The following is a 24,801-nucleotide window of genomic DNA, read 5'->3' as shown; positions in this document are numbered from 1 at the left end:
GGCTAAGAATATGCATGCATCATACATACTAGGGGGGGGTACAACTGGGGGAATCAATGGTGGAGAAGGATCTGGGAGTTCTGATAGATCACGCGTTTAATAATGGCATGCAATGCCAAGAAGCGGTTTCTAAAGCGAGCAAAATCCTCTCTTGTAAAGAGGTATAGACTCCAGAGAGAGAGAGAGAGAGAGAGAGAGAGAGAGAGAGAGAGAGAGATATCATATTACCCCTGTACAAATCATTAGCAAGACCTCATCTGGAATATGCAGTTCAATTTTTGGCACCAATTCACAAAAAGAACATTGGGGAACTGGAGAAAGTACAGAGAAGGGCAACCAAACTGATAAGAGACATGGAGGAGCTCAGCTATGAGGAAAGATTAGAGGAACTGAATTTATTCTCTCTTGAGAAGAGGAGATTAAGGGAGGATATGATCAACATGTATAAATACATCAGTGGTTCATATAGTGAATTCGGTGTAGATTTATTCACCCTGAGGTCATCACAGAGGACAAGGGGGAACTCTTTACATCTGGAGGAAAGAAATATAATCTCCAAACACGGAATGATTTCTTCACAGTGAGAGCTGTGAAAATGTGGAATAGACTCCCTCAAGAGTTGGTTCTGGCCAGCTCAGTGATTTGCTTTACAAAAGACCTGGATTCTTTCTTGAATACACAGAATATAACTGGTTACTATTTATAGGTAAAGTTGATCCAGGGAATATCCGATTGCCTCTCGGGGGAACAGGAAGGAATTTTTTCCCAGCAGGAGCAAATTGGATCATGCTTTGCTGGGGTTTTTTTTTGCCTTCCTCTGTATCAACTGTGGGTATAGGATTATAACTTTTTTATTTTTTTTTTAATGGTTGAACTGGATGGACTTTTGTCTTTTTTCAGCCAGACTAACTATGTAATATCGGTTTGGCAATTGCAGTGTGCCCATGAATGTTTTGCTTCTGGAGTTCGCACAGTTTTTGTGGACACGGGCTGTCAAAACAGTCATGCATAAAATATATGCGTTTAACTCATCACCATATATCTGAAACAATCCACACCCATAACTACAAAACATAAAATAATGGTAAATTCCAAGTGTCCATGTATTTTCATAAGAATCCTCTATGTGGGTCAGCACGGTGGCTAAATGGTTAGCACTTCCGCCTGGCAGTATTAGGGTCATTGGTTCGAAACCCAGCCACGGCACCTCCTGTCTGGAGCTTGCCTGTTCTTCCTGTGCCTGCGTGGGTTTCCTCCGGGTACTCCAGTTCCTTCCCACATTCCACAGACATGCTGGTAGGTTAATTAGATCCTGACTGAATTGGCCCTAGTATGTATATGTATGAATGTAAGTTAGGGACCTTATGTACGCCCCTTGAGGAATAGGGACTGATATGAATGTACAATATATATGTAAAGCACTGCATAAATTGACGGCACTATATAAGTACCTGAAATAAATAAATGTCCAAAAATCCAACCGTGCAATCAATTAAATATGTACTACATGTGCTCTTCCTTTTTTAAAATCTTCGTTTATATGATCACCATGTGTAGATACCCATCCACCCACAGTAATATGCTCCCACCTATTTGAGAGACCTCACAACAAGGTCTCATGCGCCTGCCCCTTGTAATGGGGGTCACCTACAGTCAGGTCGATAAATATTGGGACATCGACACAATTCTAACATTTTTGGCTCTATACATCACCACAATGGATTTGAAATGAAACAAACAAGATGTGCTTTGATTGCAGACTGTCAGCTTTAATTTGAGGGTATTTACATCCAAATCAGGTGAATGGTGTAGGAATTACAACAGTTTGCATATGTGCCTCCCACTTGTTAAGGGACCAAAAGTAATGGGACAAAATAATAATCATAAATCAAACTTTCACTTTTTAATACTTGGTTGCAAATCCTTTGCAGTCAATTACAGCCTGAAGTCTGGTACGCATAGACATCACCAGACGCTGGGTTTCATCCCTGGTGATGCTCTGCCAGGCCTCTACTGCAACTGTCTTCAGTTCCTGCTTGTTCTTGGGGCATTTTCCCTTCAGTTTTGTCTTCAGCAAGTGAAATGCATGCTCAATCGGATTCAGGTCAGGTGATTGACTTGGCCATTGCATAACATTCCACGTCTTTCCCTTAAAAAACTCTTTGGTTGCTTTTGCAGTATGCTTTGGGTCATTGTCCATCTGCACTGTGAAGCGGCGTCCAATGAGTTCTGAAGCATTTGGCTGAATATGAGCAGATAATATTGTCCGAAACACTTCAGAATTCATCCTGCTGCTTTTGTCAGCAGTCACATCGTCAATAAATACAAGAGAACCAGTTCCATTGGCAGCCATACATGCCCACGCCATGACACTACCACCACCATGCTTCACTGATGAGGTGGTATGCTTAGGATCATGAGCAGTTCCTTTCCTTCTCCATACTCTTCTCTTCCCATCACTCTGGTACAAGTTGATATTGATCTCATCTGTCCATAGGATGTTGTTCCAGAACTGTGAAGGCTTTTTTAGATGTCGTTTGGCAAACTCTAATCTGGCCTTCCTTTTTATTAGGCTCACCAATGGTTTACATCTTGTGGTGAACCCTCTGTATTCACTCTGGTGAAGTCTTCTCTTGATTGTTGACTTTGACACACATACACCTACCTCCTGGAGAGTGTTCTTGATCTGGCCAACTGTTGTGAAGGATGTTTTCTTCACCAGGGAAAGAATTCTTCGGTCATCCACCACAGTTGTTTTCCGTGGTCTTCCGGGTCTTTTGGTGTTGCTGAGCTCACCGGTGCGTTCCTTCTTTTTAAGAATGTTCCAAACAGTTGTTTTGGCCACGCCTAATGTTTTTGCTATCTCTCTGATGGGTTTGTTTTGTTTTTTCAGCCCAATGATGGCTTGCTTCACTGATAGTGACATCTCTTTGGATCTCATCTTGAGAGTTGACAGCAACAGATTCCAAATGCAAATAGCACACTTGAAATGAACTCTGGACCTTTTATCTGCTCATTGTAATTGGGATAATGAGGGAATAACACACACCTGGCCATGGAACTGCTGAGAAGCCAATTGTCCCATTACCTTTGGTCCCTTTAACAAGTGGGAGGCACATATGCAAACTGTTGTAATTCCTACACCGTTCACCTGATTTGGATGTAAATACCCTCAAATTAAAGCTGACAGTCTGCAGTTAAAGCACATCTTGTTAATTTTATTTCAAATCCATTGTGGTGGTGTATAGAGCCAAAAATGTTAGAATTGTGTCGATGTCCCAATATTTATGGACCTGACTGTATATCACAAGAGTAATGGTTTCCTTTAGGTCACTGGGGCTTCTCAATCCATCTCCATCCTCACCAGTCCTTAGTGGAATGTTTTCAATAAACTCGGAACAAAGAAAGAAATACAGTGCTCGCTTCTTAAAACTCACCATTTGTTGAGTGTAGTATATTTTTTATTTTGTTATGGGTGTGGATTGCTTCAGATATATGATGAGGAGTTAAACGCATATATTTTAAGAAAGATTCTGTTTTGACACATATGATACATGCATATCCACTGAACATAATTGTGTGTTTGGACATAAATGCATAGGATACACGCATGTCCACCCAATCCATTATATATAGAATTTATTGAATTTTTTTCTTTTTATTATAACAATTCTGGGTGTGGAGATTCTACTATAGTAAAGACAGACTACCCCTCATTTTAGCAACTGCTCACATTTTTAAGGCTGACAACAGAAAAGAAAGGATCAATAATGAGTTTTGTAAAACCTGTACAATGAACATGCTGACCTAAAGGAAATGTATTGTCTCTCAAAACAATTGAAGTTTTACTTTACTCATTTTATCAATGACCAGATCAGGTTTTATGCCCCCAGATTTTCATACACAAAGCTGCTCCATCACAGATGCCCCTGGGTGCCATAGAGCTAGCCTTTAGACAAAACTTATGGGATTCTGCACATTAATGAAGTGACTCGACATATCAACCTCACCCTTCCCGCAAAACCTTTCCTTTCTACCGCAAAGTTTTCCAGCTGAAGCAAAGAGCTGTACTGTCCCCTATATACATCAGGGGTACATACATACACCGCCTTTCCTGCTCTGACTTCATACACATGCCAATGTTTTGGCCATTTCTCTAGCCAACCCGACTGAAAAAACTGGCAGCGAATCCAACCACACATGAACGTGCTACATTTTATATTGATGCCATTAAAGGAAACTTTACACAAAAGAATACAAAGTCTCTAACTTTTTACCCCATAATCCTGGGATTAAAAGACACATTTCTGTCAAAATAGTAACAGGCCACAAAAAACATCCAAAAGGCTACACAGAAATCCATGTGAGGTAATAAAGATAGAGCCATCTCCATCTACCTGGCATATCAAACTATAAGGCAGGACAGTAAAATAATCGACTTTATTATTAGCATCTTACAAGGCTGCCAGGCTGGTTCATTCTCCACCCTTTAATAATTGGGTGGCGGACTTTAAAGCTGAACTCCAGGCAGACATAAAAGACACAAATGAATGCAGCTCTGGAATATATAATTAAAGCAGACTTCCACTCACCCTGAAATAAAATAAAAGTCAGCAGCTACAAAAACTGTAGCTGCTGACTTTTAAAAAACAGCCACTTACCTGTCCCTTGGTCCTGCATTGTGTCCCCCGCAGCCCATTTCACTGGCCATCCTGTATTCCAGGAAGCTGGCATCTTCAGTGTGGGCACCCGGCTGTGACAGCTTGCGACTTCAAAGCCGGGTACCCACTGCGCATGCGAGTAGCGCTGCACTTCATGAATGTCCTGTAGTCTTCTGGGACCTGTCACGTGTCCCAGAAGACTACGGGAAAGGAGGAGGACTAGGCGATCGGACCAAACGTGGGAGTGGGAACCTGTCAAATTCGGGTACCCGCTCCTCCCAAAGGTGCCAATGGGGAGCAGTCCGTAAAGCGGAACTTCCCCTTTTGGGTGGAGCTCCGCTTTAAGGATCTTTTTGCACCATACTGCACATAAAAATGTTGATGTAAAATTGCATCCTGTCGGCATCTGAAAGGGAAAATATAATAAATAGTATTTTTATCCTTCCAGGGACCTGTCACGTCACTACAGAGGACATGAGAACACACGCCACTACACATGAAAATGCATGTTAAATGCATTTGTGGTGCGGTTGCGACGCGTTTGCGGAGTGTTAACACCATTCAAACTTCATTATAGGCGTTTGTGGGGCATTTTTAACGCTTGGCAAATGCCTAGCAACCACCGCTAAACCGCACATGCGGCATTTGCTGAGCGTTAAAAAACACTCCGCAAACACCAGACCAACGCTTGTCAAACACTATATAAGCGTTTGGCAAGAGCTGGAAAAAACAGTCAAGTGTGAACGAGCCCTTAAAATCCTGTTCCTTCCTTTTTCATATTACTCTCCATCAAAACTGGTATATGACTTAGGCCCTGAATCATAAACTGTCAAATTTATGTTTTTATAGTTTCATATTCTGAATTTTTTTCTGTAACTTTTACTACCACTTATCAATTTTGGTCACCTATAGCATACTGTATACTTAATTGATAATGATGGTTTTCATTAGATAGAAGTGCCATTCACTGTGTTCCTGTTCTGACATTTTTCAACTATAAGCGTTATTATAAACTGACCACACTAGGCATGGGAACACAGCATGGTCAGTTCTCTAGCTGTGCTGGGAACTCAAGTCTGCTCTCATCCAATAATCAGGCATGTCCTGACCACCCCACACAGCTATTCACTGGGAAGTTCAATGTACACGGTTTCTCCTCACCCAGCTCTCTGTTCTCAGCTGCATAAGGAGCTTAGATGGTATGTGATCACTTATAAAGGAGGAGAGGGGAAAAAAAGCATAATGTTTTTTGTACCTATATACAAATGTTCTGCCTCTCATTTCTATTTTAAACAAAATGGGTTGTTTTACAAGGTGAGGGCTTACATATAGTTTAAACTCATTGTGCAGACTTGTTTTGTCATCTGTGGGATTTACTAAAGCTGGAGAGTGCACAATCAGGCTCACTTCTGCATAGAAACCAATCAGCTTCTAACCTCAGCTTGCTCAGTTAACCTCTTCACGCTGGCCGTACACAAACGTGCAGCCTACCGGCATCTGGTCCTAGACACCGAGCGGCCGCACATTTGCGTGAAATTAACAAAAAACATATGTGCTGAGAGCGTGCACCCTGTGCGCTCCCAGCACACGTGTCCAATACTCACGGAAAGGTCCCGGTCTGCTCTTTCGATCGGGACCTTTCCCAATCATGTGACTGCCGTGATGACGTGTCACAGCGGTCACATGATCCCTAAACCCCGCCCGTCCCGGCTTCTGAAACTCTTAAAAGGCCGGGAGGCGCCGGCGGGAAGGGGTTAAGCTTTGGCAATAAAACCTGGAAGCTGATGGGTTTCTATGCAGAAGTGAGGCTGATTTTACACTCTCCAGCTGTAATAAATAAACCCCCATGTCTCATATGGGAGATTTCTATTCACGTCCTGTCCTGTAAACCAGGGATGCACCGGTGGCCGAAACGTTTCAGCAGAAAACACCCTTTTTGGTTGTCAACCGGCAGAAATAAAAAAAAAAAAAAAAAAAGCACCGAAAAAACCCACCCCTCAATGCTGCCAGCGCATCCGCTCATTAGTTCTGTCTTACGTGAGAAACAATCGATCCCGGCGCTGGGCATGGAGACGGATGAAGGAAAGATGGCCACCACACATCTCTATTCCCTTGGAGGACCGGAGCGATGTCACTTCCGGTTCCGGACATTTTTTTTTTTTAATAAAAGCACTAGATCAATGCTTTTTTTTAATCTAATACTTTACATTGCAGAGGAGAGATGTGGGGTCTTATTGACCCCATATCTTTCCATAAAGAGGACCTGTCACTAATTATTTCTATCACAAGGGATGCATGCATTTCTTGCGATAAGAATAAAAGTGATTAATTTTTTTTTGCACTGTTCCTTTTAAAAAAATTGTAAATACATTTTTTAAAAAAAAAAGTTTAAAATGCCCCCGTCCCCCCCGTGCTCGCACATAGTGGTGAACGCATACGTAGGGAATGCCCACATATGTAAATGGTGTTCAAACCACACATGTGAGGTATCGCCACGAATGTCGGAGCAAGAGAAATAATTCTTGCAACAGACCTCCTTTGTAAATTTACACTGCTAACCTGTAGAAATTATTAAAGCATCACAAATGGAGATTTTTAAGTACCTCAGTTTCATGCCACACCATGAGCGTGCGCAATTTTAACCAATAGCCTACAGGGCATTTATACCCCCTTCCTGCCCAGGCCAATTTTCAGCTTTCAGTGCTGTTGCACTTTGAATGACAATTGCGCGGTCATGCAACATTGTACCCATATGAAATTTTTATCATTTTTTTGTGACCGATAGAGCTTTATTTTTGTGGTATTTAATCACCTCTGGGTTTTTTATTTTTTCTTAAACAAACCAAAAACCACTGAAAATTTTGGGGAAAACAACGTTTTTTCTTAGTTTTTGTTATAAAATTTTGTAAATAAGTGATTTTTCTCCTTCACTGATGTGCACTAAAGAGGCTGCAGTGATGGGCACTGATAGGTGGCACTGATGAGGAGGCACTGATTGGCGGCACTGCCTGGCATTGATAGGTGGCACTGAAAGGCAGCTCGGATATGTGGCATTGATGGGCACTGACAGCTGGCACTGATGGAAACTGACAGGTGGCGCTGCTGGGGCTACACAGATCATCAGGTCACACTGATGATCTGTGTACATGTCCCATCCGAGGAAAATTACCGCCTCTCCTCTCGAGCTGTCAGCGTGACAGCTCATGGGGAGAGAAATGCCGATAACCGGCATTTCCCTGTTTACATGTGATCAGCTGTGATTGGACACAGCTGATCACATGACCGAGCCGACATCTTCGGCTCTTTCCGTGGATCCGTGATCCGCTGTGTCCGAGGGACACAGCGCACTGCCGATCGCCGTGCTGCACGCTCTGGGAGCCGCGCATGTGCGGTGAGAATGGGAGGACGTCATATGATGTCCTCCCAGGACAATAGAACCACCTTGCGTCCGTCATATTACTATATGGGAGGCGGTTAAAGCGTGACATGTTGGGTATCTATTTACTCGCCATAACATCCTCTTACGTATTTTACAAAACAATTGGATATGTATTGTTTTTTTTAATCAAATTGTATTTATATATATATTCATTTTTAAAAACTGCATTTTGGTTTCGGCCAAGTGCATTCTGAATTTTCATTTACGGTTTTGGCACCAGAATTTTCATTTCAGTGCACCACTACTGTAGACTGAACAGGAAGAGAGAGGACATATTTCTAATGGGAGGGAATTCCCCTCTTAGAGGGTTGTCACTGGGAAAAAAAAAAAAAAAGTATCCACTGGAAGATTTCCCCTCTATTCCTGTTGTTGTAGCAGTTTAAATTTTTATGTACCCTCACTGTCATTCCTGGGGACATTGGTGGTCCGGACAATTAGAATCTCTCCAACCAGGATGCAGAGGGCAACACGAACCTCAGAGAGGTACTGTCCCATTATCACTGTATCCAAACCTGGAAAAAGGTCTTCCCTTTAGTTTATTTGAAGGATTTATTCTTTCCTAATGTGTTATGCAAAGTATGGGTAGAATGACATCCAAGCTGTGCTAAAAAGGTACAAAAGCACACTGGTATTTTGCATGTTACCATTTAATTCAAGGTGCTTGTTTAACATGCGTTTACAGAGAAAACACAGCTGACAAGGAATTAATGCTTTTTTAAGTGCTGCAGACAAAAAGCAAAAGCAGCAAAGCGCACTAATCACGTCCACTAGGCTCCCCATAAAGCAGACCAGCACTGGTAAAGGTTTAAAGTGTAAGTTCACCTTTTCAGGAAAAAAAAAAAAGAAAAAAAAAGTGAACACCATACACACTTGACAGCCCCCACTGCACTGTACTTACCTCTGAAGGCGATGATCTGTTATTGCCCATGCAGCTGATATTCTTCCCCTACTTCCAGTAAGGTATCCAGGATTGATCAGAGCAATTCTCTTTGATCAAAGTGGTCACATGCCAGCACTGACCAATCAGAATCACTGTGATCAGTCCTGGAAGCCTTACAGGAAGAACTGCAGGGATTTCAAATCCTAGACTGCAACAGTGGCTGCCTGGGCATTGACAGCTCATCACCCATGGAGGTTAGTACATTGGGGACTGAGGAGGCTGGAGGGAGGGCAGATAGGCAAGTATGGGGGGTGTTCGTTCACCCTTTCATATTTTTATTCTAAAAAAGTAAACTAAACCTTCAATGGTCCTCCTTTTATCTAAAGTCAATTTTTATGTTTAGATAGAGGTGAGGGGTTAAACCCCTGCCAGGTTTTTACTGCAGTTTGTGCCCCCATTCGAGAGCTTTTTCTCTCCATCTCTTCTGGTGACCACAATTACTGTGTCCAAAAGTTTGAGCTGTCACCAGAACAAGAACACAGGTGAAATCATCTTGTTTTTGTGACAACTCCCTTTCTTTGGAGAGCCATCCTCTAATGTGTTATGTCTACAGGACAGGAGGTGAGGGGAAACCACCCAGGTGGAAGAATTAAAAATAGAGAGAAGACGGGATTAAACTATTCTTTATGCTACATTAAAAATGACGTTCAATTTACTGGTTTTATCAAATGTCATAAACATGTAAAATGAAATGATAAATTAAATACCAAACTAATGATAGATCAGGTCTCTCCACTGTGTACCTGGCCTTTTCTCCCACTCCCTCCCTCTGTACCTGGCCTTTTCTCCCCTTCCCTCCCTCTGTACCTGGCCTTTTCTCCCCTTCCCTCCCTCTGTACCTGGTCTCCCCACCCCTCTGTACCTGGCCTCTTCTCCGCTCCCCCCTCAGAAGCTGGTCTTTTCCACCCCTCTTTACCTAGTCCTTTCAACCCCTGCCCTCCCCATAACTGGTCTTTTCTCCCCCCCATACCTACTCTCTTGTCCCCTCCTACCTCGATACCTGGTCCTTTCTCCTTCCCCCTCAGTACCTGATATTTTCACCCCCTCTGTACCTGGTCTTTTTTACCCCTCCCCCCCGTACCAGGTCTTTTCTCCCCCTGTCCCCTCTGTACCTGGTCTTTTCTCCCCCTGTCCCCTCTGTACCTGGTCTTTTCTCTCCCTGTCCCCTCTGTACCTGGTCTTTTCTCTCCCTGTCCCCTCTGTACCTGGTCTTTTCTCTCCCTGTCCCCTCTGTACCTGGTCTTTTCTCTGCCTGTCCCTGGTCTTTTCTCTCCCTGTCCCTGGTCTTTTCTCTCCCTGTCCCTGGTCTTTTCTCTCCCTGTCCCTGGTCTTTTCTCTCCCTGTCCCCTCTGTACCTGGTCTTTTCTCTTCCTGTCCCCTCTGTACCTGGTCTTTTCTCTCCCTGTCCCCTCTGTACCTGGTCTTTTCTCTCCCTGTCCCCTGTGTACCTGGTCTTTTCTCTCCCTGTCCCCTCTGTACCTGGTCTTTTCTCTCCCTGTCCCCTCTGTACCTGGTCTTTTCTCACCTCCCCCGTACCTGGTCTTTTCTCACCTCCCCCCTACGTACCTGGTAATTTTTCCCCCATCCTCCTCAGTACCTGGTCTCTTCTCCCCCGTTCCCCTCAGTACCTGGTCTCTTCTCCCTGTCGCCTCTCTGTATCTGGTCTCTTCTCCCCTCTCTACCTGGTCTTTCCACCCCATTACCCTTCTGTACCTGGTCTTTTCTCCGCCTTTCCCATTTGTACCTTGTCTTTTCTCACCCTTCGTACCTGGTCTTTTCTCCTTCTCCCCTCCCCCCCTCTGTACCTGGTCTTTTCTCCTTCGCCCCCTCTGTACCTGGTCTTTTCTCTCCCTTCCGTAACTGGTCTCTTCTTCTCCCGCTCCGTACCTGCTCGCTTCTCCTTCTCCCCCTCCGTACCTGCTCGCTTCTCCTTCTCCCGCTCCGTACCTGCTCTCTTCTCCTTCTCCCGCTCCGTACCTGCTCTCTTCTCCTTCTCCCGCTCCGTACCTGCCCTCTTCTCCTTCTCCCGCTCCGTACCTGCTCTCTTCTCCTTCTCCCGCTCCGTACCTGCTCTCTTCTTCTCCTTCTCCCCCACAGTACCTGCTCTCTTCTCCCTCTCCCCCACAGTACCTGCTCTCCTCTCCCCCACAGTACCTGCTCTCCTCTCCCCCACAGTACCTGCTCTCCTCCTCCCCCACAGTACCTGCTCTCTTCTCCTCCTCCCCCACAGTACCTGCTCTCCTCTCCTCCTCCCCCACAGTACCTGCTCTCCTCTCCTCCTCCCCCACAGTACCTGCTCTCTTCTCCCCCACAGTACCTGCTCTCTTCTCCCCCACAGTACCTGCTCTCTTCTCCTTCTCCCCCTCCGTAGCTGCTCTCTTCTCCTTCTCCCCCTCCGTGCCTGCTCTCTTCTCCTTCTCCCCCTCCGTGCCTGCTCTCTTCTCCTTCTCCCCCTCCGTGCCTGCTCTCTTCTCCTTCTCCCCCTCCGTGCCTGCTCTCTTCTCCTTCTCCCCCTCCGTGCCTGCTCTCTTCTCCTTCTCCCCCTCCGTGCCTGCTCTCTTCTCCTTCTCCCCCTCCGTGCCTGCTCTCTTCTCCCCCTCCGTGCCTGCTCTCTTCTCCTTCTCCCCCTCCGTGCCTGCTCTCTTCTCCTTCTCCCCCTCCGTGCCTGCTATTTTATCCTTCCCCCCCCTCCGTGCCTGCTCTTTTCTCCTTCCCCCCCCTCCGTGCCTGCTCTTTTCTCCTTCCCCCCCCTCCGTGCCTGCTCTTTTCTCCTTCTCCCCCCTCCGTACCTGCTCTTTTCTCCTTCCCCCCCCTCCGTACCTGCTCTTTTCTCCTTCCCCCCCTCCGTACCTGCTCTTTTCTCCTTCCCCCCCTCCGTACCTGCTCTTTTCTCCTTCTCCCCCTCCTCTCCTTCTCCCCCTCCGTACCTGCTCTTTTCTCCTTCCCCCCCCTCCGTACCTGCTCTTTTCTCCTTCCCCCCCCCTCCGTACCTGCTCTTTTCTCCTTCCCCCCCTCTCCGTACCTGCTCTTTTCTCCTTCCCCCCCTCTCCGTACCTGCTCTTTTCTCCTTCCCCCCCCCCTCCGTACCTGCTCTTTTCTCCTTCCCCCCCCTCTCCGTACCTGCTCTTTTTCTCCTTCCCCCCCCCCTCCGTACCTGCTCTTTTCTCCTTCCCCCCCTCTCCGTACCTGCTCTTTTTCTCCTTCCCCCCCTCCGTACCTGCTCTTTACTCCTTCCCCCCCTCCGTACCTGCTCTTTTCTCCTTCTCCCCCTCAGTACCTGCTCTTTACTCCTTCTCCCCCTCAGTACCTGCTCTTTTCTCCTTCCCCCCCTCCGTACCTGCTCTTTTCTCCTTCTCCCCCTCCGTACCTGCTCTTTTCTCCTTCTCCCCCTCCGTACCTGCTCTTTTCTCCTTCTCCCCCTCCGTACCTGCTCTTTTCTCCTTCTCCCCCTCCTCACCTGCTCTTTTCTCCTTCTCCCTCTCCCCCTCAGTACCTGCTCTTTTCTCCCTCTCCCCCTCAGTACCTGCTCTTTTCTCCCTCTCCCCCTCAGTACCTGCTCTTTTCTCCCTCTCCCCCTCAGTACCTGCTCTTTTCTCCCTCTCCCCCTCAGTACCTGCTCTTTTCTCCCTCTCCCCCTCAGTACCTGCTCTTTTCTCCTTCTCCCCCTCAGTACCTGCTCTTTACTCCTTCTCCCCCTCAGTACCTGCTCTTTACTCCTTCTCCCCCTCAGTACCTGCTCTTTACTCCTTCTCCCCCTCAGTACCTGCTCTTTACTCCTTCTCCCCCTCAGTACCTGCTCTTTTCTCCTTCTCCCCCTCCGTACCTGCTCTTTTCTCCCTCTCCCCCTCCGTACCTGCTCTTTTCTCCCTCTCCCCCTCCGTACCTGCTCTTTTCTCCCTCTCCCCCTCAGTACCTGCTCTTTACGCCTTCTCCCCCTCAGTACCTGCTCTTTTCTCCTTCTCCCCCCCCTCCGTACCTGCTCTTTTCTCCTTCTCCCCCCCCTCAGTACCTGCTCTTTTCTCCTTCCCTCCCCTCCGTACCTGCTCTTTTCTCCTTCCCTCCCCTCCGTACCTGCTCTTTTCTCCTTCTCCCCCTCCGTACCTGCTCTTTTCTCCTTCTCCCCCTCCGTACCTGCTCTTTTCTCCTTCTCCCCCTCCGTACCTGCTCTTTTCTCCTTCTCCCCCTCCGTACCTGCTCTTTTCTCCTTCCCCCCCTCCTCACCTGCTCTTTTCTCCCTCTCCCCCTCAGTACCTGCTCTTTTCTCCCTCTCCCCCTCAGTACCTGCTCTTTTCTCCCTCTCCCCCTCAGTACCTGCTCTTTTCTCCCTCTCCCCCTCAGTACCTGCTCTTTTCTCCCTCTCCCCCTCAGTACCTGCTCTTTTCTCCCTCTCCCCCTCAGTACCTGCTCTTTACTCCCTCTCCCCCTCAGTACCTGCTCTTTACTCCCCCTCAGTACCTGCTCTTTACTCCTTCTCCCCCTCAGTACCTGCTCTTTACTCCTCCTCCCCCTCAGTACCTGCTCTTTACTCCTCCTCCCCCTCAGTACCTGCTCTTTACTCCTCCTCCCCCTCAGTACCTGCTCTTTACTCCTCCTCCCCCTCAGTACCTGCTCTTTTCTCCTTCTCCCCCTCAGTACCTGCTCTTTTCTCCTTCTCCCCCTCAGTACCTGCTCTTTACTCCTTCTCCCCCTCAGTACCTGCTCTTTTCTCCTTCTCCCCCTCAGTACCTGCTCTTTACTCCTTCTCCCCCTCAGTACCTGCTCTTTTCTCCCTCTCCCCCTCAGTACCTGCTCTTTTCTCCCTCTCCCCCTCAGTACCTGCTCTTTTCTCCCTCTCCCCCTCAGTACCTGCTCTTTACTCCCTCTCCCCCTCAGTACCTGCTCTTTTCTCCTTCTCCCCCTCAGTACCTGCTCTTTTCTCCTTCTCCCCCTCAGTACCTGCTCTTTACTCCTTCTCCCCCTCAGTACCTGCTCTTTTCTCCTTCTCCCCCTCAGTCCTGCTCTTTTCTCCTTCTCCCCCTCAGTCCTGCTCTTTTCTCCTTCTCCCCCTCAGTACCTGCTCTTTTCTCCTTCTCCCCCTCAGTACCTGCTATTTTCTCCTTCTCCCCCTCTGTACCAGTTATTATCTCCCCCTCTCCCAGTACCTGGCCTCCCCACCTCCAGTAGCTGGTCTCCCCCCAGACTTGCTCTCCCCAGCCTCAGTACCTGGCCTCCCCTCCCCCGGTACCTGGCCTCCCCCAGTCTCCTTTCCCCGGTACCTGGCCTCCCCTCCCCCAGTCTCCTATCCCCGGTACCTGGCCTCCCACGGTACCTGGTCTCGTCTCCCCCAGTCTCTCGGTGGCAGTGGATGGAGCGGAGGCGCCGGTTCCCTCCTCTGACTCGGCGGCTGGTCTCTCCGTAGGAGGCGGAGGAGGGGGGAGCTCCGAGGGTCCCGGGGGGGATCCAGGGAGGCCGGGTGACGGAGGTTTAGCGCCAGGACCACGCACGGTCAGTGACAGGAGATGAAGGCGCCTCTCCCGGCCAGTCTCCCAGTACACAGCACTCTCTGTCCTCCTCCAGGTGTGGGCGGGACCCGGTCTTTCTCTCCGCTCTGGACTCCGCTCGTCCGCCGCTCCCCTTCACCAAGCTCCAGCCGTTCCGCCGATAGGAGACAGAAGAGAGGCAGCCGCGGCCATTTTGTTGCTAACTGACAAGAAGCGAAGAAGGGGGCGCGGCCATGCAAATGAAGTCGCTTGGCTGCTAGAGATTCCGAGGCTTTCATTGGCCGTCAAGTTCCCACTGGGGAGGGGGAAAGGGGGCGGGGCGAGGAAAAAATGGCAAAGAATGTCAGCCGATTAAAGAGAGCGGAGGGTGGGCGTGTCGGGATGATGGACAGGGGGGAGGAACCGAGCGGAGGGAGGACAAACAAGAACCGAGCGAGGCTTAGCTGCCTCTGGAGGTTGCCTTGGCGATACGGGGCGGGGTCAGGCTTGTTTATGGGTTTTTCCCGTATTGACAGCTCTGTTGGTTGGTTAGTACGAAAACGCTGGAGTAAAAGAATGGTGATCATTGCGCATGCGTTACCTTGCTAGCTGTGGTGAGAGCTGTGCGGTGGCTCACAATGACTGCATGGTTGGATGTGGTGGGGGATGAGCAGAAGAGTAACTCAGCCTGCTCGCCTGTGTCATTGTTCTGGCTGTGTGCTTTACGTTATTCTCTGATGACATCAGTCATATGTCACAGCTACACCCATCCCATGAGCCTCCCCCTTCTCCTAAAGGGTTAGTTCACCTTTATCAAAAACATCCTATCCATATAAAGGAGTCTCCATCTGCAGATAATAAATGTGACGATTTCACTAAAGCTGAGTAATGCCCTTGCTGTAGATGTAAGCTATTTACATACCTCATGAAGCCTGATTGGAAGACTCGCAGGACGTTGCTAAGGACGTTGCTAAGAGAAGCCTAGCTCTTACTGCTCACCTCCACCTTCAAAGGAGTGAGCTCACAAACGCTGAGCTCAGAGCTACTACATCAGGGGAGAAAAAGTATGTGAGGGGGGCTGAATCAGATAAAGAGCTCACTCCTGTGACGGAGAAGGTAAGCAGTAACACTAGGCCTCTCTTACCAATGGCCTTAGCCACGTCCTAAAAGTTTCCCAGTCAGGCTTCAGGAGGTACATAAATGGCCTACACCTATAGCAAGGCTACCAGGCAGCTTTGGTCAGAGCTGCAGTTTGTTTTTATCTACAGACACCTCTTATCTGGATAGGCAGCTTTCTGGTAAAGGTGGACTATGCTATAGTTAAAGTGGAACTCCAGGTAACATCTGCATTTCATAGGTAGGCCTCAGTTACATGTTTAGTCCTCATGCGCACGGGATGTTTTTAGTTCTCGTGCGCACGGGACGTTTTTAGTCCTCCTGCGCACTGGACGTTTTTAGTGCACACATAGACTGTAATCAGCGTTTTTAGTGGGATTCTATAGGAGTTTTTTAGCTGTAAAAATGCTCTAACGCTGAAAAACACGGTAAGACTCCACAAACCGGCATTTTTTGGTTGGAAAAAACCGCAATAAGATGCAAACGCGGCAAAACGCTAATGCAAGAACGCTACAAAACTGAAAAACTCACGTTTTTAACATGACCTTACACAGCTAACGTTCCCAGCGTCATCAAAATATCCAGTGTGCATGAGAACTTATGTAGTAAAAATAGAAGACTGAGCTGCCTTTTTACCACCCCCGAACTCCCCTCCAAGCTGTAAAGACAACTGCACATAGGTATAAATGGGCGACAGTCACAAAGTTTCGCTTAAAAAATGCCCCCCCCCAAATCACGTTTATGGTCATCAGTGACCCATTTAAGTGAATGAGGCCACACCAAATGCATGAGGTGGTGCGGCATTTTCAGGGTTAAAACTGACAGAAAAGAGGCTACATATCGCTATTCCACCACCTGTCAAATGCTTCTGCAAAGCCATCCAGTGCAAATCACTTTTCAGAGGAGAGTCCCGTGTAAACCTCATCTTACATTGGTCCAGGTTGGATGCAGATCTCATACCTGAATGACAGCTTTCTCTCCACCTCATCCAATCAGTGAACTCTTTGTATTCATTGAAAACAATACAAGGCAATCTGTGAATGGCGGAAGTGCCAAATGATCACCACCACCCTTTCCCCCTTATGATCAGTATGCAGAGGAGAAGTCCCTCGCACGGGGTCTGGAAATAACGGCAATGACTGTAGTAGCAGCAACTACTACAGCTCTGTGTTTTAGGGCCAGTTCATACTTCATGCATTTCAGTAGCTTTTTTCTGCATCTAAAACACAGAAAGTAGGTTATATGGCTGTCAATGTCATAGTTCACATCAGTGTTTGCAGTTCCAGTGTGTTACAGTTGCAGAAAAAAAAAGTAGAACATGCTGCATTTTTTCTGTACAGAACTGTACTGGAATGCAGTAAAGCGCATCAAAAACACCTCGGAATGCACCAAAAACACACTGGAATGCACATGTCCCTATTTAAATTGAAGAAAAAGAGAGGGGAAAAAATGAACTGGAATGTATAAAAAAAAAGCGCACTGGAACGCGTAAAAAACGCACATGCAAAAAAGCATCTGGACTGCGTTTCTATAGTGTGAACCAGCCCTTATTTTCAAGTTATCCAGAAAGAACTATCATTGTAACATATGGCTTCCTATATATAACGTACTCCTATGCGGGTGCCGGGCCGTCTGGGGTGGGCATGGTCTATGACAGGGGTGGGCAACTGTGGCCCTCCAGCTGTTGTAGAACTACAAGTCCCATGAGGCATTGCAAAACTGACAGTTACAAGCATGACTCCCAAAGGCAGAGGCATGATGGGACTTGTTGTTCACCAACAGCTGGAAGGCCACAGTTGCCCACCCCTAGTCTATGATAAAGTGATTAGCTCTTATGGTTTTCTGTATAAATTCAGTGTGTTTCTCTAATAAAGCAGTTCTACTTTTTACTCCAAAAACCTGTGTTGTCTAGTTCTTTACAGTTTTAGTCACTCTCGTGTTTCAGAGCTTGCCAAGCAGCTTCTTGGTGGAGATACCCTGTCGGGGTATCAGGAGTCCATCACACATGAAAGGGATGATTATGCCACATGTATTAACTCCGAACTGATGACCTGCCGGGGCTTTTAGAACAGCCTGTGTAAAATTGTGCATCAAAGAACCATCATCATTTCACGGACACATGCAATTTTAAGGCTTGACATGTTTGGTATCCATTTGCTCAGCACAACCTCACCTTTTATTTTGCACCAAGCAATTGGCTAATATATTGCCTTTATGAACCCTAAAATTAATTTTAGCTTATTTTTTACTGAAAACTTGTGACTGATAAACCATTGCCCTAACATGACGTGAACTAAAAACTTGAAACTACCACCATTTAATTCTCCAGGCTAATACCCTCCAGTGTAAGTACTTGAATTTGACCTGATATCAGCTTTTTGCGGTTCTTGTTGAGCAGGGCTGGAATGTGATAGAAAGAAGCAGCACAAGGAGCCAATCAGTTCATATGCTGACAGGGAGCATGCTGATAGAGGGCAAAGTAACATTGGAGTAAAGAAATCAGCTCATTATTGTGCTTCTTCTTTCACTGTCCAGTTGGAGGCAGGTCCAGGATGACCTGGGCTCAGAGGAAGAGGGCTGATTAATGCTGGCCATCAAACTGGGGGCATTTTGTTTTATTTTTACATTGAAAAGAAAACTTTATTGAAAGGAAAAAAGCAGAGATAGGACATAAAACGTATACAAAGAAAAAAAAATGATGCAGGGAAAAGAAGCACAATCAGCATCGTACATCAAGAACATATAGTACATCACAAATAATTACCCGGGTCACAAATTGGGTACATGTCCAGGGGGTGAGTAGAACAACAAATAATGCATGAACAGCAAAACAAGTCAGACAACAGGAGTGAATATCAAAGTACCAGGAGCCCAGGAAAAACTAGTAGAAGGACGGGTTTGGGGGGAAGACCCCTCTTCCAACAACCCCATCTCATCAAGCCATCTAGGTATTGGGGGAAGATAGCCATATAGCCCATATTTTGTTATATTTCATGGGAAATCCTCTATGCACATAAATACATTTCTTGTACGGTAGAGTGAAAGTGACCTCAATCAACCACATCTGTAGGGTGGGAACGGTTGCCTGCATCCAATGGCTCGCCAGTAATTTACGGGCATTGAATACAGTTTCGTGTAAAAGGGTAACAAGAAATGTATCCCCGGGTAAACTGGAAGCATCTTATAGTGAAAAAGAACTACTGCAGGGGGGAGCATTGTGAATATTTCAACAAAAGATGCATTATTTTATTTTTTAATTAACTAATTTATATAGTGCCAACAGTTTACGCAGTACCAGGGGCAGACAGACCATTTGGAAACTTGGGCACTGCCTGAGGGTCCAGGGTCAGTAAGGGACTCCATGAGATGCCCCTGGTACCTTTTTCATAGGCTTTTTTGAGTTTGGGCAAGGACACAGGGGCCCCATGATCCCCTATTGTCCAGGGGCCCCATGAGTTGTCAGTCCGCCCCTGCGCAGTACTTTACAATATAAAGGGAGACAGTTCCATGACAACACAATTCAAAACAAGATGGTTTTGAAGGGCCCTGCTCCTCACAGCTTTCAATCTACCGTATATACTCGAGTATAAGCAGAGTTTTTTAGCACATTTTTTGTGCTGAAAAACGGCCCCCTCGGCTTATACTCGAGTCAACGTCTGCAAATGTCTAGCAGGGGGCGCTGCTTCTAAAGCCAGTGCTTCTCAAATAGTGGGGCGCGCCCCCCAGGGGGGGCGCTCGGCTCCGTCAAGGGGGGCGCATGCAGGGGTGGGCAGAGGGCTGCTGTCTCTTACCTGGCTCCCACGATGATCCATCCAGGAAGCGCTGCTCCTTCCGTCACTCCGGCCACTCCCTCACTCCTGTCGCTCGGCTCCGCCTCCTCACCGGTGATTGGCTGCCAGAACTGTAGCTCAGGAAAGGTACACAGGCGGCCAATTACGGGCGAGGAGGCGGAGCCGAGCGGACCCGCGAAAATCGAGTGAGGGAAAAGCCGGTAAGTGTGCAGTGCAGAGGTGCTGCTGCAACCACATATGCTGGCTGCAGCAGCACCATACTGCAACAGGGGTCAGCAAGTGTCATTGGTGTCAGTGGGAGGAATAGTGCCGCATCATTGGTGTCACTGATACTAATGATGGGGCATTATTCCTCCCACTGACACCAACGATGGGGCACTATTCCTCCCACTGACACCAACGATGGGGCACTATTCCTCCCACTGATACTAATGATGGGGCATTATTCCTCCCACTGACACCAACGATGGGGCACTATTCCTCCCAGTGATACCAATGATGGGGCACTAATCCTCCCACTGACACCAATGATGGGGCACTATTCCTCCCACTGACACCAATGATGGGGCACTATTCCTCCCACTGATACCAATTTTTTACATTGACTAGTAGGTGCCTCATTTCCCACCCTCGGCTTATACTCGAGTCAATAGTTTTTCCCAGTTTTTTGTGGTAAAATTAGGTACCTCGGCTTATATTCGGGTCGGCTTATACTCGAGTATATACGGTAATAGGTTTATCTTGTTGGTTTTGGCTGGCATTCTATTATAAAGATGTATTTTATTTTTTTTATTCAGATTTTGTTTTGACATTTTTCCATAACACACATATAAAAGGAAAAACACATCAAAAACAATCAATCAATTTAGCTATTAAGACAGTAGCATCAGAAGTTTATTGGTTCATGTCAATCAGTATTCCAAAAAGTTCCAAGAATTCCAAAGTAAAAAAACAAACAAAAAGGCACATTATATAATATTATTCTATTATTTTTCTATTATTCCATTACAGTATTATTATTATTCCAGGGCAACAGATACACTGTATTATCAACAATATATAAAAGATTTTTTCAAGACAGGCCAACCAACTCCACGGAGATTCCCACTGTAGACTTTAACTAGAGCATGGAGCATCTATCCATTTTCTCCATATTTCTTCAAACTTCCAAAAGGCATTTCATTGAGCATAAGTATATTTCCCGAACACTACATATTTATCCATTTCCTGAATCCAGTCCCCAAGTGTTGGAGGTCTGGGTGACATCCAACGAGAAGCTATTAACCTATGAGCCATAAAACGTGATCTTACAATGATCACTGCCTGACCATGTTCCAGGTTGCTGGAATTTATATACCCAAGGAGGCATAGAACAGGATCTGGAATAAACACAGTATCGTATACAGAATTTATTAGATCTTGTCAATACTGATGTCGTTTTGGACATTTCCAAAACAAATGAATAAAAGAACCAAGAGATTGAGATCATGTATTAAAGTGGTTGTAAACCCTTACATATACCCAGTGAAGTGACTGGCCTCAGGTGATACACAAAGATGAACAAATCCTCCTATTATTATACAGGATTTATATTGCGCCAACAGTTTTCTCAGCGCTTTACAATATAAACTACATAAGTTGTACCTGTTTATCTGCAGTCTTCTCTTCTCTACATCTGATCAAAGTCTGGCACTTATAAAGCTCGCCCAAGCTTTAGGAAAACACGGGGCAGAGAATTAAAGTGAGGAGAACTCTGAGAGCTGATTGGAGGGAAGGGACACCCCTCCCCAATCCTCATACTGCACCCAAGAACAGAGCTGAGGTTGTCAATCACAGGCTGCGTACTGGAGCTTCCTTCCCTGCCACCTTTTTTCTCTTGGTGTCAGGAAAACTTGCCAGAAATGATTCATGCTGATAACAGAGCAATGAGGCAGCAGACAGAAAGAACACTTAGTGCTCTGGATTGAGACAAGCACACACTATAGAGGGATATGCTTTGTTCATATTTCATGCTTGAGGTTTACAACCACTTTAACCTCTCTGGCGGTATTCCCGAGTGTAGATCAGGGTTAATTATAAGTGCCAAAAGCGGTAACCCCGAGCTACACTCGGGATTACACTGCAGCGTTGCTCCAGGATCCCTGTTTCACTTACCTTGTCCTGCGCCCCCGCGATTTCCCCCCTGCAGCATCCCTGGCCATCTCCTCTGGCCGATGCTGGCATCCGTCTTCCGGGTTCCGGTCCCTGCGAGTGGCTCTGAGGAAGAGGTTGTGTCCTCGAAACGCGTTAGCCAGTTGGTCATCCAGGGTTCCATCGTATGGACTCAGATGTTGTTTGGATCATACATCTTGTTCAGTTTGACATGCCTGTGTTATTATGTCCATTGTGAGTATGATACCTATTTTGTTTCTTCAATAAATTATTTTAAACGATAATGCACTAGGTCGGTGCGCCCCTTTTTCTATTTCTCCATTTGTATCCGGTCCCTGCGAGCGTTGGGACGTACGGGGCAGGAACCAGCAGGAAATTTAAAAATTTTAAGAAGTGACATTCACTAAATACACTAAAATCACATAGTAAAACATTACTGTATCAAACCATTTCACATACATCTTGTCCCGAGTGCTTTGTCCTGTGCCCTGCCTGCATTTTTACCGTTCTTCCTGCCTTGAAACTGAGAAATGTCCATGGCGTCCAAAAAGCGTCCCTTTATGTCCAAAGCGGTTTTAGACCAGCTAGAGAACAGCGATAGTAAATTAGAACCACTTGCAGAATTGAATGATAATGATTTGTGGGGAAATCCGTCATTAGACACTGAAAACGATTTTGCAACTAAGCTCAGTGATGTGCGAACTTGGCGCTTTATTTCAAACTTCAGTGTTTTTTGTTTGATTACATTATTTAACTAAATTTATTATTATTATTATATTATTATTTTTTATGATTATTTTTAATATTATAATTTATGATTTCGTGTTTCAAATTTTATCATACCCGGGATGTTTACTAGACTCTTGTTCGGACAGATTTCAGTGAGTTATTCCTAAAAATTACAGGCCTACAATAAAAAAAGACATATTTCCATGCAAAAAAATGTACCGCTTTGAGCACAGAAATTGACATAATTATACCGCTAGGAAGGTTAACTGCTTCTCATCTGCCCATTGCCTATAGTACGTCAGCTCGCAGAGAGGGCTCCTGCGCGGTTCACAGAGCGTGCACCCAGGAGCCCGGTGATCCATGTATCACCCGGATACAGTAGATCACATTACCGCTGTGTCCAAGTGATCACATGGTATTTTTCCATGTGATTGCTGTGTCCAATCACAGCAATCACATAGTAAACAATACTAAGTGAAAGTAAAGATCAGTTCTCTCTGCTCTCACAGTGAGAGCAGAGAGAAGCGATGCTGCAGCCTGTGAGCGTACAGCAACCTGTCAGGATGCTTATACACTCGCAGACTGCAGTGCCAGCCACCCCAGTGTCCCTGATCAATGCCCTAAGGTTCCTGATCACTGCCCCGTGTAATCATAAATAAATATGGCATGTTACCTGCCCCAGTGCTCACAAAAACACCTCCATACACCATACCAATGTCCCGATAACCGCCATACCAGCATCCTGGTCACAGTCATACCCCATACCAGCGCCATGATCACCGCCATACTGCATACCAAAGTCCTGATCACCGCCATACCAGCGTCCTCATCACTGCTATACTCCATACCAGCACCATGATCACCACCACATGCCATACCAGTGGCCTGGTCACCGCCATACCCCATACCAGTGCCCTGATCACCAGCATACCAGCGCTCTGATCACACCATATGCCATACCAGCATCCTGATCACTGCCATATACCATACCAGCATTTTGTTCACTGCCATATACCATACCAGCATCCTGATCACCGCCATACCCCATACCAGGGTCCTGATCACTGCCATACCCCATAACAGAGTTCTGATAACGTCATATGTCATACCAATGTCCAGATCACCGCCATACACCATACAAACGTCCTGATCACAGCCATGCCCCATACCAGCGTCCTGATCAATGTTATATCCCATACCAGCATCCTGATCACTTCCATACCAGCATCCTGGTCACTTCCATACCAGCATCCTGATCACCACCATACCTCATACCAATGTCCTGAACACTGCCATACATCATACTAGCGTCCAGCATTTTAGGGTCTCAACTGATCAATTTTCAGATATACTGTACATCCCATAGTTTGTAGACTCTAACTTTCACACAGACTAAATAATATACACTGTTTTGGGTTATTTGTACCCAAAAAAATAATAATTTTCTTTATTTTTTTTCATTTATGTAGCAAAAAAAAAAAACTGTGGTGATCAAGTACAACCATAAGTAAGCTCTATTTGTGTGAAAAAAATGATAAAATTTATTTGGGTACAGTGTTGCATGACCATGCAATTGTCATTCAAAGTGACAATTGGCCTGGATGGAAGGGGGTGAAATGGTTAATGAATACAGCTCTACATTAATTTGAACCTATATATCTGCTTAGCCCTCCGCTTTAAAGTGGACCTTCACTCTCTTAGGATAGGTTCACACCTATGCAGTTTGTGTTTGATCCATTTTTGCAGTGCATTTTGCATTCCGTACTACGTTTTTGCACATGCGTTTTACTTTTTTCTTGTTGCTTGGCAGATTTAAAATGCAAAACGCATAAAAAAACTCACTACATGCTTTTTTGCAGCGTTTCCATTGAAGTCTATAGAAACAAAAATGCAACTTTTTGCATTTAAAAAAGTCCCTGACCCTTTCCAAAAAACGCACTGGGTGAAAACGCGGAGATGTGAACGTGTCCCATAGGAAGTCATGTTAAATGGACTGTAGTACGTTTCTGCAAAATACAAAACGCTGCGGAAAACTCTTAGGTGTGAACCTAGGTTAGTCAACATTGACTATTTTTAATCCTTATGCTGCCAGCATTAGTAATTAGATAGGGAGGTATATTATATTTATTAAGGTGTATACACTGTATGTTTTTTGTAATTCGAGGTTGGGGGGAGGTCAAACATGTAGTTGGCCTTTAAGTGCAGCACCAGACAAAAACTGTAAGATTAATTTTGGGAGGACTGGCACATCAGCTTTGGTTTAAGAAGCTTCTTTAACTCCCTGATCCTTGAATAACAAATATAAATTCAGGTCCAGCTGGCCTGCCATGAGGTTGCTGCTACCTAGTGCCAGACATTATATAGCGTTCTTGTCCTTTGAACCAGAAGTGTCTGCAGACCTTGGATTCCTGCAAATCCTTCTCCATACTCCCTAGTTGGATTATTACTTCTTTGTTGCCATGCTCTTGCATGTCGCATTCCTCTATTTACTCCTTATTGTGCCTGACTGCTCACT

The 24,801-nt window shown here is 46.1% G+C and overlaps 1 protein-coding gene across 2 annotated transcripts in view; it reads right to left on the bottom strand.

Moving 5' to 3' along the window:
* Positions 1-24,801, bottom strand: part of LOC149452429 (trinucleotide repeat-containing gene 6C protein-like) — a 179,613-nt gene that overhangs the window by 82,159 nt on the left and 72,653 nt on the right. The window contains exon 1 of one of the 2 annotated variants that reach the window (XM_089689410.1): positions 14,349-14,748. The exons of the other annotated variant lie outside the window; for it this stretch is intronic. The gene's annotated coding sequence lies outside the window, so the exon portion shown is untranslated. Of the gene's footprint in view, positions 1-14,348; positions 14,749-24,801 lie in introns of those variants that run through there. 2 annotated transcript variants of the gene reach the window in all.

This window comes from Staurois parvus, unplaced genomic scaffold (genome assembly GCF_062004578.1).
Source record: "Staurois parvus isolate SC_StPar_1 unplaced genomic scaffold, SC_StPar_1.0 ptg000473l, whole genome shotgun sequence".
Taxonomy (NCBI): domain Eukaryota; kingdom Metazoa; phylum Chordata; class Amphibia; order Anura; family Ranidae; genus Staurois; species Staurois parvus.
Note: the sequence above shows the minus strand (reverse complement) of the source record. Positions and strands in the feature narration are given on the sequence as shown.